Source organism: Hypanus sabinus, chromosome 20, assembly GCF_030144855.1.
Source record: "Hypanus sabinus isolate sHypSab1 chromosome 20, sHypSab1.hap1, whole genome shotgun sequence".
NCBI lineage: Eukaryota > Metazoa > Chordata > Chondrichthyes > Myliobatiformes > Dasyatidae > Hypanus > Hypanus sabinus.
The window spans coordinates 27468517-27486882 of record NC_082725.1 but is presented as its reverse complement, the minus strand read 5'-3'; the positions used below and the strand labels follow the sequence as shown (position 1 = coordinate 27486882).

The following is an 18366-nucleotide window of genomic DNA, read 5'->3' as shown; positions in this document are numbered from 1 at the left end:
TGGATGAATGATAAGGACAAGATACTTCTGTCAGAATGTTTGGATCTAACCCAAGTGCGGAGAGAGAGACAGAGAAAGAAAGAGACTCAAGTGGGTCAACAGTTCACTGACGTTAGAATTTAAAGGAAAAGAAAAACAGTAAATGTTAGGCCAAGAGAGCTGTTAACTAAAACTTGTAAAGTGAAAGTTAAATGCCAACGCTGTGGCTGGAAGCAATGACTAAATGTGAAATGAATAATGCTGTTTTGCAGCGTCATTCGAAGTGGACAAGAGGAAGCAGGAAATGTACATTGCTGTGCTTTAGGAGAAGTCTCAACAAGACTACAACGAAAAGTAAAATATCGCCATAGTGAATCGGTGATTAGTTGGAATGTGCATACTCAGGAGCTCAATTGCCAAACCTGTAGGGATGGGTAGACCCTACAGCAGAGACCATGGTTGTGATAAGGCCCCCCTTGCTAACGCAGCTTCTGAGGTGCCACAGACCTGTGCCCACTGGAAGTCCTAGATGAGGGATTTGTCCAGGATGTCAGCCGCTGGGATCCAAGAAAGTCCCTCGGGACCGTACCCTTCCCAATCCATGTGATACTGGATCTTGCCCCACATCCCAAGATCACAGTACAGGCAGTCCCCAGGTTACGAATGAGTTCCATTTCTGAGTCCGTCTTTAAGTCGAATTTGTTCGTAAGTCGGAATCCGGTATTATTTAGCATCAGTTAGTCAAACGTTTGTCTTAGTATATAGTATATATTTTACCATTCTATGCATATGACACACTTAAGAAACATATGTATTCCAATAATTAAACCATTGCATTGCTTAGTAATAATTGTAGCTTTCATTGGGGCAGGGCCTTTCACATGCTCCATTATTCTCACTTTATCGTTTATCCTTTAAAATTGTTCTAATCGTTGACTGACTGTAGCCTAATGCTTTTCCAATGACTGATGACATTTCACTTCTTTCCAAATGCTTTATTATTTCCACTTTATTTTCAATTGTGATTGCTTCCCATCAATGGAACAGAAACACTGCGGGTGGCAGGTCACGAGATCCGCAGGCTCCCGAGCTCCGCCGGGTCCTAAGGACCACTGCACTGAATTCCCCAGGTCCTAAAGTCCACCGCACTGAGACAGGTTAAACGGGACAAGTGGGGGCTGTGCTGGGTTTGGGTATCTGATCCTCCACAATATTCTGTGTGGGAATTTAAACTGGAGGTGGCAGTGTTTTTTTTTTAACAAGGTCGAGTTGTGAGCTCAACATCAACCTGACACGGATGGAGAGCGTGCTCGGGAGTGGCCTGTCACTGGATTGAACTGGGGAACCTCCGTTCTTGAACCCGGCACTGATCTCACTGTGCCACCAGCTGACCGGAAAAGGTTGGTGGGGGGGGGGGGGGATCAGGGTGAATCTTGCTAAGAAAAATTTAAGCCAAATACAAAGTTACACACTCGACACAGTGTCAACAGCAATGACTTAAATGGCGGACAGTGTCGTGATCCAACTTAATATAGAGGACGGTGTTCTCCTTCCTCGGTTCGTAAGTGCAGTTGCGCATTCGTAACTTGGGGACTACCTGTATAGACCAGGGAACTATCCAGAAGTGGGGAGGAGGGGGAGGTGGAGTGACTGCAGCCAGGGGAGATATAGTAGCCAGTTTGAGCTAGGAAACATGAAATACTGTGTGGATTTTCCTTGATGATGGTAGGTGTGACCTAAATTATACCTTACTGATAGCCTTTTCCATGATAAATGGTCCCACATTTTTGACTTTCAGCAGAAGACCTCTTGATGCCAGCCGGACCTTCTCTCCTGGCTTGAAAGGCCTCACCTATTGGTGAGCCAGTCAGCCGGTCAGGCATTTTTTTTCTGAATGCATAGCAGAAAGTCCCTGGCTTGTCTCCATGTGCACTTGCAGGATTGGATCAGCTGTTCAGCAGTCGGACTGCCCACACCAATCTCCTTTTCAATGAAGTGGTGACTGAAATCCCTTCTGCAATTCAAAGGAGAACATGCCAGTGAAGAACAAATGGAGGTTAGTTTAGGCAGTTTTGGAACTCCAGGACATTGGGTTGGAGGAGCCAGGGCAGTGCAGAGCTGTCTCCAACATCTGGTTCACTCTCTCAGTCTGTCTGTTAGATTGGGGGTGGAAACCAGACAAGAGACTAGCTGTGGCTACTACAGGAGAACTGAAAGCCTTCCAAAAACAGGATGTGAACTGTGGTACTCGATCAGACACTATGCCCCGAGAGAAGCCATGCAGCCTGATCGCATGTTGAACACTAAGGGTAGCAGTCTCACGAGCAGATGGGAGTTTAGGGAGAGCAACAAAGTGTGCAGCCTTGGAGAAGCAATCCACAAAGACCAGAATGGTAGTGTCTCCATTAGGCGGGGGCAGCCCAGCAGTGAAACCCACCGAAAGGTGGGTCCAGGGACAGGCAACAGACATAGAAGACTCACCAGGTATGGGTGACATCTTGTTCTGAGCACATTTGGAACAGACAGAGATAAAGCTGTGGACATCCTGGAACATTGATGGCCACCAGAAATGTCTCTTTATAAACTACCAGTCCATTGAATTCCTGAATGGCCAACCAATGAAAGGAGTCACCCTATTTTAACACTTTGCAGTGCACTTAGCAGGGATAAACAGTCGGTTTGGAAATCCCCCACCTGGGCCTGGATCCAAATGTTGGCCTGTGGAGGACCCTTGCTCCTGTACAGCATCGAGAAGGCTGAGTGCAGTTCCATCGAGAAGATTTACCATGTATGCCAGTTTATGCACTTGGTCATCAAAGCAATCAGGCTGGGCTTAGAAAACCAGCTCACACTGGGTAATGAAATTCCTGCAGCCAGAGTAATCGGTTCAGGTACGGACATGGGAGTTGGATTATTAGTAGTCGAGGTTGTTGTGGCAGTGGAAAAGCAGGATCTGTAAGATGCTGGGAGTGGGACTCACATGGCTAACAGCTGCTGAATTGCATTAGCATGAATACTGATGGTTGTCAGCTGATACTGGCTGTTGAACATAGGTTCATGAACTGCGGCTGTGAGAGTGGAAATGGCCATTACCTGATCCTGGTTGTCTGTGATGAGCTGCTGAACTATTGCTGTGAGGGATGATATCTGTTTCCCCAGCTGAGACTGAGCTTGGCAAAATGAGCTTATCTGCCACAATGCTTTGGTTGCATCTCCCAAAACAGATTCAATTACCTGTAACTTCTCCTCTAGCTGGTCAATGAATTTCAAGGCCAAGGTCCGCTGCTCTCTTTCTGCTGGGTCCATTTTTATTTGTCAAGACTTGCTATCAGAACTTTTGGATATTGCCCAAGTGCAGAGAGAGACACACAGAAGCGGGTCAACTGTTCAATGACTTTAATGAGGACCGTTGCAGAATTTAACGGAAAAGAAAAAACAATAAACGCTAGGCCAACAGGGTGTGGTGAACTACATATACCTGTCTGGACACGCCCCCTGCTGACTGCTCCTGTGGCCCCTCCCACAGACCCCTGTATAAAGGCGATTGAAGCCTGAGCCCGGCCTCTCAGTCTCCAGGATGTAGTATGGTGGTCACTCACTGCTTGTTCCTTCTTCCAGTCAATAAAAGCCGATAACTCACTTTTACGTCTCAGAGTGAGTTATTGATGGTGCATCACAGGGCGATTAACTAAAACTCACAACCTGAAAGTTAAATACCAAAACTGCAGCAGGAAACAATAACTAAATGCTAAATGAATACTGCTTTTTCACAGCATCTGTTGAAATGGTAGTCCTCTTTCCCGAACAAGAGTAAGCAGGGAGTGTAATATTGCGGTGCTTTGGCTCAAGTCTGGAGAAGACTACAATGAAAAGAAAGAAGTTAAATACCACAATGATGAAACAGGAATTAGCTGGAGTGTGCATGCTTATGAGCGAATTGCTGGACCTGTTGTGTGACCCGCCTGCTGGGGCACTTGAACCCTACAGCAGAGTTTCTGGCTGTGACAACTTTATTTAAAGTTATTTGTGCATACAGTTAGTTGTGTTACTTAAAAGTGTTTTATGAAGTTAAGTATTATTATGCTTCATCATTGAATTTAAGCTTTCAAATGTTTTGTAATTTCAGTTCTGATTTCCTTTGAATTCCTTAAAGAAAGACCTTGATATTTTTGACCAACTGCTTGTAAAGTCGAGGGTATGATTTTACAACTTGTTTAAGGTTTCATCATCAGTGCTCCAGCCTACCCATGCAGCCCAAGTCTCTGGAACTGATCAGGGTCACAGTCACGACAATGATATTTTGTATTGTCTTGACCAGAAAGCTCTTTAAGAATATGTGAGTTAAGCTTGGGAGAGCTGAGTGTCATAATGATAAGTGCATGTAATAAGATCATATGCCGCTTTATAACATCAGGTCTTCCATTTTTTTAAATTTTTTTTCTTTTTCTACCTGATGTTACATTGAATTAGGTATCATGTATGTTTCCCAATAGGTTCCATATGCCAATTTGGTCTCTATTTCACTGTAGTTTGTAGGAACTTTGCTGCTTACAAGTTTCATCAATGATTATTCTTCATTGACTCTAATGTAACTTGAGATGTTCCAAGGTCCTTTAAATACAGGGTTTGTTTTCAGCTAATGCTCAACTTGGAGTAGAGTGTATATTGTCCACAACTGCAGATTGGAATGCAGACATTTCATGTCTGAGTCACGAGGTTTAAATCACTCTCCTGAGAAATAGAAGAACAACATGTAGGATGAGTCTCCAGTGAAATACTGAGATTGGCAAGATCTATCTCCACAAGGATGTATATATTTTCAAGGTACAAGGAATGGTTTCAATGAAAAGCAGGGGATTTATTCTTTGTTTCCTGGGCAATATTTTCTTCACAGTAAACCTTACTTCAAAAAAGAAATATCTTTGTTTGTGATTGTTTGCTAGTTATTGGTGCATTGCCTCATACATTTCAGTGGTGGTCACATTTCAAACAAACAAGGTTTTGCTTAAAATGTGTTCTGGAGTGATGTGAAAAATGTAATATAATTGCAGATTTCCATTTTGCATTCATTTCTTCAGGTAAAATCCCACCCCCCATCCCATATTTGTTCTCTGATAACTTGTGCACAAGCAACTTTATTAGCTTTCATGTTATCTCCCAGGAATCTTTTTTACTACTGCACTATATTGAACAAGAATACTTGACATGCTGAGCTATTCCCACTTTATTCAGGTTGATACCATCTATCACTGTCACCACAGAAATGTTTGAAGCTATTGCTGAATGCTTGCTTCCGTTTACTAAATCTAAAATGTTGAAGACATCCTTGAGATTGTGAGTACAATATGAATTGCTCATATCCAGTGATATTTGTAATGGCTGCTATGGCAATGACAAAATTGAAACAGCTTTATTGACACAGAAGAACAATTGAACTCAAATAGTTTCAGATGTTAAGGTAACTTATACAGCTATTGCTAGATCCGTGCATATTAGGATATCCAGCACGAATCTGATACTATGGCATTATATTAGAAAAAAAAGATTCATGGAATCTCAGTCTTGCAGCTAATTGGTGCTGACATCTCTAGTCAGAGGGGTGAGAGATGGGGCAACATGTGAGTGTAGTGGTTAGTGAAAGGCTATTAACATGTCAGTGACCCAGGTTCAATTCCCACCACTGTCCGTAAAAATGTTGTATGTTGTCCCTGTGAGTGTACAGGTTTCCACTGGCTACTCTGGTTTCAAAAGACATATGGGATACTAGGTTTAGTGGTCACTATTGGTGTAATCAGGCAGCACAGATTCGCCGGGCAGGAAGGGCCTGCTACTGCACTTTATCTCTAAATAAAATATATAAACTGGCCAACATTTGTGAGGTGAGGGCTTCCATCGGTCAGTGTTGACCATGGATATTGCGTCCTAGCTGTCTAGGCGCACAAGCCTAGGCAGTACGATATGGAAAGCCAGGAGATGCCCATATAGCAAGCTCCCTCTCTCCATGCATCTGATAAACCCACATGAACAACTGAGAAGGATACAGTTTGGAACCAGCAGCATCACAGAAGTTGCAAGTCAGCATTGAGCTCAATGTAGGACTGGCCTAGGGGCTCCAGCTCTGAACTTGTCCCTTGGGGTTTACTCCCGAACTCCTTCCCATGAGGGAGTTATAGCCACAAGGCAGTAGAGGTTTGAGATCAGTGTTTTCCTTCACTTGTCAGTAGAAACTGTACCGCCGGGCTTAGCTAAGCCACACGTGAAGGCCAGGAGCTGAACCTGGTTGTCAGAATCTATTTGAGGCGCACGCCATTGGGAGCATTTAATGGGTAGTGGGTGCTTGTCCATTGGTTACTAGAGGTAATGTCTTAAGTAAACAAAGTAGATCTTAGTAGAAAATGCAGTTCTGGCTGTCACATTGAAAGCAGTGTTGGTTCACGTCAGCAACCTGCTACCATTTGCTTTCCGCTACTGCCCATCTGTAAACTATAGTTGTCACAGTCATGGATATGGCGGCGCAGCAGATATGGTAATTGCACTTGAGAATATGCATGTGTCAGCTAATTATTATTTCATTGTGGTAGTATTTAACTCCATTAAGTTGTAGTACTTGTCGAGACATGGACATGGCAACGCTTTGTTGGCTGTATTCTGCCTCGCCTGAGAAATTGGACTGATGAGTCAACTGACTCTGAAGACTAGTGGTATTTGTTTAATTCTTATTTGTTCTTTTCAGCTGCAGTGTAGGCTCCATTTTCCATTTGAGAGTTTTAGTTAACGGCCCTGTTTGACCTAGCATTTATTGTTTTCTTTTCCCTTTAACACCGTTTGCATTAAAATCTGTGAACTATCGACCTGCTTCAGTGTCTCTCACTCTGCACTTGGGCCGTATCCAAACCTAGCGACAGCAAGTCTCGACTACACAAAGATGGACACAGCAGAGAGAGAGCAGCTGACCTTGGCCATGAGATTCATTGGTCAGAATGATTATTCGAGGAAACAATGTTCTGTTGGAATTCCTATGTATGAACTCTTGTTTCTATCTCCATCGTGATGGAAGGATCTTGTCAAGTAATTGACCCAGTAAAGTTTGATCAGTGACATTTTGACGTTGGTGGCTTGAGGAGAATGTGCCTTTATTCTCAGTGTATGACCTGACTCTACATTCGAGAGTCCTGAGTCTACATACTGAGCTTCTCTAGTCTACATTGAGTTTCTCCGGTACTCATTCCAAGCTTTTCATGTCACAAGTACCCAAGTTCCCAGCTTTGTGGTCCCATGACTCAGGTCTGCATAACAAATGAGTGCTTCAAGCAAGCTTATCAATTGATTCAACAAATCATCATTCAAGTCAAGTGTAAATTCTGGAAGAGCCCTACTCCAAAAGCAGATCCCTGGCTGAAGTGTGCAAATACACAAGTAAAGTAACCCTATCAAGAGTATTTTTAACCTCTTGATGAAAGTCAAGATGCAGACTGGGAAAATTGAACTTTCATGTGGCAAATTAAACAGATCTACAAAGAACCAGCTAGCTTTGTGATGAAGGAAACCTGCCTATGCTCTCTTGATCTGTAAAATTGAGAGTGTATCCTAATTGCCTCTGGAAAAATTCTGAAAGGTAAAACACTGAGCAAGATTTGCAAAGGTTCCTTCTCTAGGTTTCAAGTGTCAAGTTTTCAAGGATTCCCAAGAACTTTTCTCTATGTTTCCAATGTTTTTATTTTTCCAAATGTTTCCAAGGCTTATTCAATGTGTTTAGGGTTTTTCAATGTCCTCACCATCTTGAGGACTCACAACCCTTCCTCTTGGCCCCACCTGAGGTTTCCTGATCTCACTCAAAGTTACCTGGTCTGTAAGTCTGTTGGGGTTCCCAGGTCTCTCTTAGGACTCCCCAGTCTCTGAGTCCCTCTGGATCCCCGTATCTCCATCTCTTGAGTTCCCCATGTTCTTCAGGTCTCCCGAGTCATCCCTGGATCTCGAGTTTTGAAGTCTTTCTGGGATATCAGGTACCAGCTATGGGGGTGCGTGGGAGTCCTGTAGGGAATTTTTCAGGCCTCTGCAGGGCATCAGAACATTGGCCTCTGAGGTTTATAGAGCACCTGAACTGGTTAATTGTTGCTATCAACAGTTATTTATGGTTTAAGAGTTCCTTGAATGTTTCTCAAGCAACTCGCTCTTAGTAATTCATTTTCCTGGTGCTTTCTGTTTAAGATTGTTAAGTTGATCTTGATAGGATCAGGAATTCTGTGTTAGGCTACATCCACACTAGACCGGATAATTTTGAAAAAGCCAGTTTCGCGTAAAAATGACAGGCGTCCACACTATGTGTTTTTGAAATTATCTCTATCCACACTGAAACTGAGATTTTGGCGAATTTTCTCCTACTGCATATGCGCAGGACGCATCTACCGAAAACAAGCGACGTGTTTGGTGTCGAATCTCGCAGTGAAAATGTGCGTTTGTGTAGTTACAGACTAGAAAAAAACAAAAGGCAGCTCTTGGCATTCGCGCAGGAGAACTTAAAAGTAAAAAGAAAACAAATACTGCAGCGTACGGAGGCAACTGACAGGGAGTTCACAGACAGATTGACCCGGCTGACGACAAACATTGAAAAACTGACTAACTCTGTTGCATTAATAAAGCACCTGGTTAAATGTATAAAACATGCCTGCATCAGTATTATCTTATATTTCCATACAATGTTACATTAGGCTGTTACACATCTATTGTCAGAGAAGTACTTGCATAAATAGGTAAACCACCTTCATACGAGCAAGGACAGAAAATAGGCAAAGTGAGTACAGTATACTTATTAATTCAGTAAGTTATGGGTCAAATTATTTGGTGAGTACATTTCTAACTCTTCTGGCTTCAGTCTCTTTGCTGTCTGTTCTGAAATTGTTAGGTTGCGTTCAAGAAAACAATGAATAACGCACTGCCGTCTGACAGTGTGGTAAACTATGTATACCTGTCTGGATACGCCCCTCTGCTGACTGCTCCTGTGGCTCCTCTCACAGACCCCTGTATAAAGGCGATTGGAGGCACTGCTCCTCCCTCAGTATCCGATATGCCATGCTCCCTTTTGCTGCTAATAAAAGCCTATCGTTCACCTCCCATCTCTGAGAGTTATTGATGGTGCATCAATTTTATTAGCAGCAATTTTAAAACATGGAGAGCATTTTACGAGATTGGATCTCGACCCTTCAATCCCAGGAAGTCGGAGACGCTTTCAAACTCTGGCTAGCATGCTTCGAATCGTACCTGGAGGAGATTCATGTGACTGACCCTGCCACAAAGCGCAGGGTTCTCCTCTCCAAAGTCAGTGCAAGGGTCTACTCCATGATCAGAGACCAAACGGACTACCAGGGTGCAATGGATGCCCTCAAAAGACAATACCTGCGGCCGGTGAACACCGCCTATGCAAGACATTGCTTAGTTTGTCCGGGCCTGGGCCTGAGACTGCAGTGGATTGACGGTGGAACAGTATGTGGAGCTGCTAGTAAGAGACACATTCAGTATGGAGATCAGGTCATTTTACGTGTGTCAGCGGCTGCTGGAACACGCCAATCTTACCTTACATTCGGCGATCAAGCTGGCCGACACACGGGAGGCCGCTCTGCACAACGCTGATGCAGTCCAGGTGCGCGATCTCCTGCTGGCCCCGTCGACACTGCAGACCCTGCAACCCACCGGTGAATCGACCTCGGCTACTGCCAGTCACGAGTCCATGAAGACCCTGCAACCCGCCAGCGAGTCGACTACGGCTGCTGCCAGTCACAAGACTGCGCAGTGTTACTTCTGCAGACTCGTAAAGCACCCCCAAGAACGCTCCCATCTTCAGTTGCAGAAAGAAGGGTCACTTCCCCAAGGCCTGTAAGTCCAAACCACGCGCGGAGTCGAGCAGCGCTGCATGCGAGGCATGGGGGTCGCCATCTTGGTCGCTGCCATTTTGCCTGCCCGCCACGTGCGAGGCATGGGGTTGGCCATCTTTTTCAGCGCCACCTCGCCTGGCCTCCGACCCACGGGTGCTTTCCGGGCAACAAGATGGCGATTCAACTCTGGCCTCAGTGACCCTCGACCAAAGCACTCCACACCAGCTAGCAAGGTAAATGATGGACATCCTGGTGGAGGGGCACAGGACTAGCTGCCTATTTGACATGGGCAGCACTGCGAGTTTTATTCACCCGGACACGGTGCAACGCTGCAGACTCGTGACACAGCTGGTAAGCCGGAGGGTCACCATGGCTTCTGGATCGCATTCCACAGACATCCGGGGGGGTTGTGTAGCGACACTGGTGGAGCAGGGCACAGAATGTCGGGACTTTGTGCAACTGGTCATGCCTCAACTGTGTGCCCCTGTGCTATTGGGGCTGGACTTCCAGAGCCACCTCGAAAGTGTGACTATGGCATATGATGGGCCCCTCCCACCACTCACTGTCAGGAATCCTCAGTTTTGTGGGACTTTGCCATTTACCCCGCTACTGACCACACACACACACCGACCCACACATCCCACCCAGCAACATGCCGACAGCTGCGCTACTGACACCACTTGCAGCCTCTCCACCCTCAAGTTCCCTCCCCCAACACTGTTCGCCAACCTGACCCCCGACTGTAAACCTGTGGCAACTAAAAGCAGGAGGTACAGTGCAGGGGACAGGGCCTTCATTCAGTCAGAGGTGTAGCGGCTGCTCAGGGAGGGGATCATTGACCCAAGCACAACTCCTTGGAGGGTCCAGGTGGTCATTGTTCGGACCGGGCAGAAAAATAGGATGGTCGCGGACTATAAGCAGACCATCAATAGGTTCACACAGCTTGATGCGTACCCCCTACCCCGCATCGCGGATATGGTCAATCTGATAGCTCAGTACAAGACGTACTCGACCATAGACCTGAAATCCGCTTACCACCAGCTCCCCATCTGCCCGGAGGACCGCCCCTACATCGTCTTCAAGGCGGGTGGCAGGCTCTATCACTTCCTGTGCGTCCCCTTCGGTGTCACGAATGGTGTCTCTGTCTTCCAGAGGGAAATGGACCGGATGGTGGACCAATGCCAATTGAAGGCCACGTTCCCATATCTGGATAACATCACCATCTGCAGTCATGACTGGCAGGATCACAACAACAACCTCCAATGATTTTTCCAAGCGGCCAAAGCTCTTAACCTCACCTATAACAGGGACAAGTGTGTGTTCGGAACCACCCGACTCACTATTCTTGAGTATGTCATGGAGAACGGGGTCATTGGCCCTGATCCTGACCATATGCGCCCCCTGTTAGAACTCCCGCTTTCCACCACCCTCAAAGCCCACAGACGGTGTCTGGGCTTCTTTTCCTATTACGCCCAATGGGTCCCCCATTACGCAGACAAGGCCCGCCCCCTGGTCAAGTCCACTGCATTTCCACTCTCAGCCGAGGCCCGCGCTGCCTTCAGCCGCATTTAAAGGGGACATTGCCAAAGCGATGATGCATGCGGTGGACGAGACCATTCCCTTCCAAGTAGAGAGTGACGCCTCTGACTTCGCGCTGGCTGCTACCCTCAATCAGGCAGGAAGGCCGGTAGCATTCTTCTCTCGTACCCTTCAAGTCCCTGAAATTCGACACTCCGCGGTGGAGAAAGAAGCCCAGGCCATAGTGGAAGCTATTAGACACTGGAGGCACTATCTCGCCGGCAAAAGGTTCACCTTGCTGACCAACCAGCGCTCAGTTGCACTCATGTTCAGCAACCAACAGCGGGGCAAAATCAAAAATGATAAAATTTTGCGGTGGAGAATCGAACTCTCCACCTACAACTATGATATCCTGTACCAGCCTGGAAGGCTCAATGAGCCCCCTGATGCCCTATCCCGGGGAGCGTGTGCTAGTGCACAGCTCGACCAGCTATACGCCCTCCATGCAGATCTTTGCCACCCAGGGGTCACCGAATTTCACCACTTCATGAAAGCCCGGAACCTGCCTTACTCCCTTGAGGACATCAGGACGATGACCAGGGACTGACAAGTCTGCGCTGAGTGCAAATCGCACCTCTACCTTCCTGAAAAGGCACAACTTATCAAGGCCACCCACCCCTTTGAGCGACTGAGTGTCGACTTTAAGGGCCCCCTTCCCTCCACTGACCGCAATGTTCACTTTCTCAACATAATCGACGAGTACTCACGGTTCCCCTTTGCCATCCCCTGCCCCGATACCACTGCCACATCCGTCATAAAAGCCAGCTCTTCACTCTGTTCGAATATCCCTGCTATATCCACAGTGATAGAGGGTCCTCTTTTTTGAGTGACGAGCTGCGCCAGTACCTGCTGGCTAGGGTTATTGCTACTAGTAGGACCACAAGCTATAATCCCCGGGGGAATGGACGGGTGAAGAGGGAGAATGCCACTGTGTGGAAGGCCACACTCTTAGCCCTTAGGTCAAAGGGATTGCCAGTCTCTCGCTGGCAGGAGGTCCTCCCCGAGGCACTCCACTCTATCCACTCCCTGTTATGTACATACACTAATCTCATGAGCGACTCTTTTCTTTTCCCAGGAGGTCTGCCACTGGGACCACCCTACCAGCTTGGCTGATGTCCCCGGGGCCAGTACTGCTCTAGAAACATGCGAGGAGCAATAAATACTCCCCGCTGGTCCAGAGGGTTCACCTACTTCATGCAAACCCCCAGTATGCCTACGTGGTCTTACCTGATGGGCAGGAGGACACGGTCTCCATCCGTGACCTGGCGCCCACAGGAGCACCAGACCCCTACCCCGAACACTCCACGGTGACTCTGAACCCCGTACCCACCAATGTATATACCCACGAGACACTGCGCACACCAAGCCTTACACAGGCTCCTCACAACACTCCTATACATAGGCATGAGGGATTACTGATGCCTAACGGGCTGGCACCTCAAGTCAGGCCAAAGCCAGCACAACCACCGTCACCGGTGCTACGTAGATCGCAGTGACAGACTCGACCGCCTGATAGACTTAACCTGTAAATATACTTGTCAGAAACTTCGCCCCGTGGGGACTCTCTTTTAAAACAAAGAGGGGGTGAATGTGGTAAACTACGTATACCTCTGCTGACTGCTCCTGTGGCTCCTCCCACAGACCCCTGTATAAAGGCAATTGGAGGCACTGCTCCCCCCTCAGTCTCCGAGATGCCATGCTCCCTTTTGCTGCTAATAAAAGCCTATCATTCACCTCCAGTCTCCGAGACATATTGATGGTGCATCAGACAGCATTTTCAAAATTCTCTGGTTACCCCATCCACACTGATCTGCCCGAGCAGCGTTTTCAAAAATACCCACCCTGGAAAGCGTTTCTGAAAAGCTCCGGTTTTGGGGGATGAAAACACCGTTTTAGTGTGGATGGAGGGTAAAAACGAAGAGAAAAAACTTCAGTTACGGATTTATCTGGCGTAGTGTGGATGTAGCCTTAGTTTTATTCTTGAGCAACACACACAAAATGTTGGTAGAACACAGCAGGCGAGGCAGCATCTATAGGGAGAAGCGATGTCGACGTTTCGGGCCGAGACCCTTCGTCAGGACTAACCGAAAGGAAAGATAGTAAAAGATTTGAAAGTAGAGGGGGAGGGGGAAATGCCAAATGATAGGAGTAGACTGGAGGGGGAGGGATCATCCCCCCTCCCCCCTCTACTTTCAAATCTCTTACTATCTTTCCTTTCGGTTAGTCCTGACGAAGGGTCTCGACCCGAAACGTCGACATCGGTTCTCCCTATAGATGCTGCCTAGCCTGCTGTGTTCTACCAGCATTTTGTGTGTGTTGCTGTTTTATTCTTGAAGCTGATGCCTGATTAGCTCCAATCAGAGGGTCCTCATTTTGAGAATGATTCGTCACACAGTGTCAATTGGTCGAGCTACCTCTGTATAAGCTTGTGTTTCTGTCTCTACATGGAAGTCTTTGGCTCTGACATTAGCAGTGCACTCTGTGGCACTTATCTATAAGCATCACTGAAGAACATCTGGATCAAGTCCCTCATCTGGGATTTTCGGCAGACACAGGTCTATGGTGTCCCAAGGGCTCTGCCTAAGGAGGGGCTCCCTGTCACAACCAAGGATTCGGCAGTGCAGCAGATATGGCAATTGTGCTTGTGAATACACACATGTTGGCTAATTATTATTTTATTGTGATAGTATTTAACTCCATTCATTCCGTCGTAGTACTCATCGAGGTTTGGACACAGACACAGCAAGGCTTCGTTACCCGCATTCCGCCTTGCCTGAGAAATTGGACTGTTGAATCAACTGACTCTGAAGACTAGTGGTATTTGTTCTATTCTTAGATGTTCCTTTCAGCTGCAGTGTAGGCTTATTTTTCCATTTGAGAATTTTAGTTAACAGCCCTGTTTGGCCTGGTGTTTATTGTTTTTGTTTTCTTTTAACACTGTTCGCATTAAAGTCTGTGAAATATCGACCTGCTACAGTGTCTCCACGCTGCACTTGGGCCATATCCAAACCTGGTGACAATAGTGTCATGGTAGAAATTTTCCTTTTTTAAACATGGATAAACATGGTGCTTATCTACTTAGCAACTGCAGATTAAAGTATTCTTACTGTTCATTCAGACTAACCACTGAAAGGAACAATCTTCTTATCTATTAGTTTGTCATTGCTGATGCCTGCAACAGACATGGCTTAATATAAAAGTCTATTGGCATTTGCACCAGTACCTTTGTGCACAGATGCAATAAAAATCTTACCTCCAGCATCATAAGCACATAGCACCACAACATTTACAAGAAAAACATAAATCATACACAATTTTTAAAAGCTAGATCATAGCTAGAACAAACAAAAACATGGAATGTTCATCGTGATGCAAAACCATTGTTGATCTTTTCTGTGCCACTTGGTTCAAACACTGGTGGTTGAAGTGTTCTTAAACCTGGTGGTGTAGGGCTTCAGACTTCTGCACTTCCGGCCTAATGTTGGGGAAGGATATGCCTATGGGGTAAATCCACTTCCCTCTGCCTTCATACATCTCTTCGCATTCAAACTGAGGGACCAGAACATGGTGCAACCAGTCAGGACACTTTCAACAGTGCACTTACAGAAGTTTGTTAATGTCAACCCACGATCACTCAATTTGCATACCTGCCTGGCCAAATTACCCTTGACCTACAAAATTAATATCAGTCTCAACATCTGGGATTGCCATACAGCTCCAATGGTAAGTTTGAAAAAAAATGCAAGGCAAAACCGGCCACTTCATTTTTATCCCATCTTAATCTACAACTTTATTTCTATTGTATATTATAGATGCTAAAGGGTGCAAGAGGCATTTCCCATTTCCCAGGTGTCTTCATAATGACTGGGCCTAAATACTAGACCACCTTATCTTCTAACAGTGTCAGAGTAATTGCATCACATGAATGCAGCAGTTCAGGAAGATATCAGGCTATTATCTTCTCATAGTATACGGGGAGGGAGTTGGTTAAGAATAGAACATTTCCTTCCCTTGATGATAATAATAAATGAGATGTTTCTCTTAATTTCAAATTTTAAGTTTTAATACTGCTTATTCGTTTTCCAAATAGTTAGCTGGATTTCAATTCTGGAGCTGAATTTAGATTTGAACATAGATTGTTAGTCCAAACCTCTAGTAATTTACCACTGCAGTACCCTCTGAAATCATTTGAAAATGCTCTGGACCTATGTGAAAAAAGGAGAAAACAGTTTGGTAAATAGTAAGATTTTGTAAATTGTTGATGGAGTCAGATGACAGAAGAAATAGATGATGTTGTGAAAAGTAAGTTCTGAATTCCATGTGGTATGTCACCAACAATTAATTAAAGGCAATTATACCCACTCTTTACATTTTGTTAATGCTATCAAAGCAAAAATCCATGTTAAAAGACCATAACCTAAGCATACTGAAATGCTCTGATAACCATCTATTACTTTGTTGCTTAAATAATAAATTAATCATTAACATGATTTATTGCAGCAGCCATTAACCTTCCAATTTCACAGCTCTCCTATTGCAATATTTGAATTGCACAGTACTCTATCATATTTTTAAAAAGATACTTTCCCAGGAAATGATCATTGCTATTCTCTTCCTCTATTTGTAAATGGAATTCTTCATCTAAAATTAAATATTTCAGTAAATCTTTCAGGATGAAATAGAAAGAATCTAGCTGGGGTCCACCCTCATAAAGGTGTGGGGCCTGATAACATACCTGGTTTAGTACTGAGAGATTGTGCAACCCAGGTAACAGAGCTGCTAACAGACAGCTCCAACACCTGTCTGGAACAGTCCACCGTCCCCGTAGGCTTCAAGGCCACCACCATCATCCCGGTGCCCAAGAAAGTGACGGTAATCTGCCTTAATGACTACCTTCCAGTGGCACTGACCATAACAACAATGAAGTGCTTTGAGTAGCTGGTTATGAACCACATTAAATCCTATATTCCTGCTTTATCGGACCCTTTCCAGTTTGCTTATCACTCCAGCTGGTTGACTGATGATATATAGATATCACAGTATCTTCGAGTTTAATGTAATGCTCTACATCCCGAGCAGCTTGGGTTTAATTCCCACTGTAGCGAGTTTGTTCATTCTCTCCATAATAATATGGGTTCCTTCACACATTCCAAAGATGTACACATTAGTATGAGTATTGAATCTGTGGAATTCAGTGCCACTGCATTCCCAAGTCATTGGATATATCTAAAGCAGAGTTTGACAGGTTCTTGATTGGTAAGGGCTTCAGAGGTTACAATGAAAAGGCAGGAGAATGGGGTTGCAAGGTACAATAATCAGTCAAATGGCCTATTGCTCCTCATATGTCTTCTGATCCTATGGTAAGTTGTGGGCTTGCTATGTTGTCGCCAGAGGCATTGTGAGACTTGTGGGCTGCCCACAGCACATCGTTAGACTGTGCTGGTCGGTGATACAAGTGACACATTTCGCTATATGGTTTGATATTTCTATGTACAAATGACAAATAAAGCTAATCTTTATCGCTTATCTTTATGTTTTTTTCTCATTCAGGCATTTGGGAATATGGTCATCCAGGTTTTCATCTCTCTACTAATAAACAAATCTTGCACTGAGTCAACAGTAGAGCCTGATTGTGTACCGCTCATTGTAAATGACAACTGGGTTACTGGGAACAAGCAGTCCTTCTTGAAAAAGCTTTGCACAAGTTTACATTGGTGTAGTGAAAATCTGAGTTTGATTGAGGTTACAAACCCAGCTTCCTCAGGGAGAGTGTAAAGTAAATGCTGGCAATACTGAGAATATTAGGCAACAACTGCAGGGAAAAGGATAGTTTTTGAAGTTGATGAAGGATCATCAATGCTTGTGGAATCTCCTTAATTGAAATTGCTTGAACTATTGTATATTATGCACAGTTCCCAATCTTACTAATGTTTGCAATTGCACCATAGAAAGCATCCTATCTGGATGCGTCACATCTTGATATGGCAATTGCTCTGTCTAGGACTACAAGATTCTACAGAGAGCTATGAACACAGCCCAGTCCGTCACACAGACCAAGCTGCCCTCCACTGACTCTCTATACACTTCCCACTACCTTTGGAAAGCAGCGAATATAATCAAGGACTCCTCCTACCACAGGCATTCATTCTTCTCCCCTATCCCATCAGATAGAAGGAATAAGAACCTGAGAGTATAAAGCACTAGACTTACGGTCATTTCTATCCTACTGTTATCATACTTTTGAACAGATTTGTCATGCTCTGAAAGGTAAACTCTTGATCCATCTTACTGTGTTCCTTGCAGTTAATTTGCCAATTTACTCCGTACTTTATCAGTAATTGCAACACTACATTCTACATTCAGTTTTCTTTTCTAAGCATGTATAACGTGTCAGTATGCCGTGCTGTTCACAGTGTGTCTGTACTTGTGACAATAATAAACCAACCTTGATACCATAGTACGTAATGACTTCAGGATCTCAATAATAATGAACTATTTTGAGTTAATTGTAAGAAAACCACTTCAAAAAGAGAAATGGCAAAATGAGTAGGCCATTCAAGCCTTTGAGCCTACTCTATCAAATAAAAACAGTGGTGATTGGAAAGACAATGGAGCTTAATGGTTCATTCCATAACTGTCCATGATTTCTCCCTATTAATGATATTCCCTCTGTTCCACCCATTACCCTCACACAGCTTCCCTATTACTAAGATCGATTTGCTTTTTGTCTGTCAAAAATAAAACAAAATGCTGGTGGAATTCATTGGATCAGGAGGCATCTCCAGAGAGAAATGGACAACCATTTCAGGCCAAAATCCTTCACCATGCAGAATATGCTGAGTTCCTTGGTTTTTTTTGCTCCTGAGTCTGCATTGCTTTGTATCAGCAGCTTGCTTTCATCTTCTCTCAGTTCTTTCACCTGAACTGATAAATATATTTT

The 18366-nt window shown here is 44.9% G+C and overlaps 1 long non-coding RNA gene across 1 annotated transcript in view; it reads left to right on the top strand.

Annotated features, from left to right (window-relative positions):
- The window catches only part of LOC132378384 (uncharacterized), a 36159-nt gene extending 18342 nt beyond the window's left edge, over positions 1 to 17817 (top strand). The window contains exon 3 of the long non-coding RNA XR_009507016.1: positions 16977 to 17817. This is a non-coding gene — a long non-coding RNA (uncharacterized LOC132378384). The remainder of the gene's footprint in view (positions 1 to 16976) is intronic.
- The last annotated feature ends 549 nt before the right edge of the window (positions 17818 to 18366 follow it).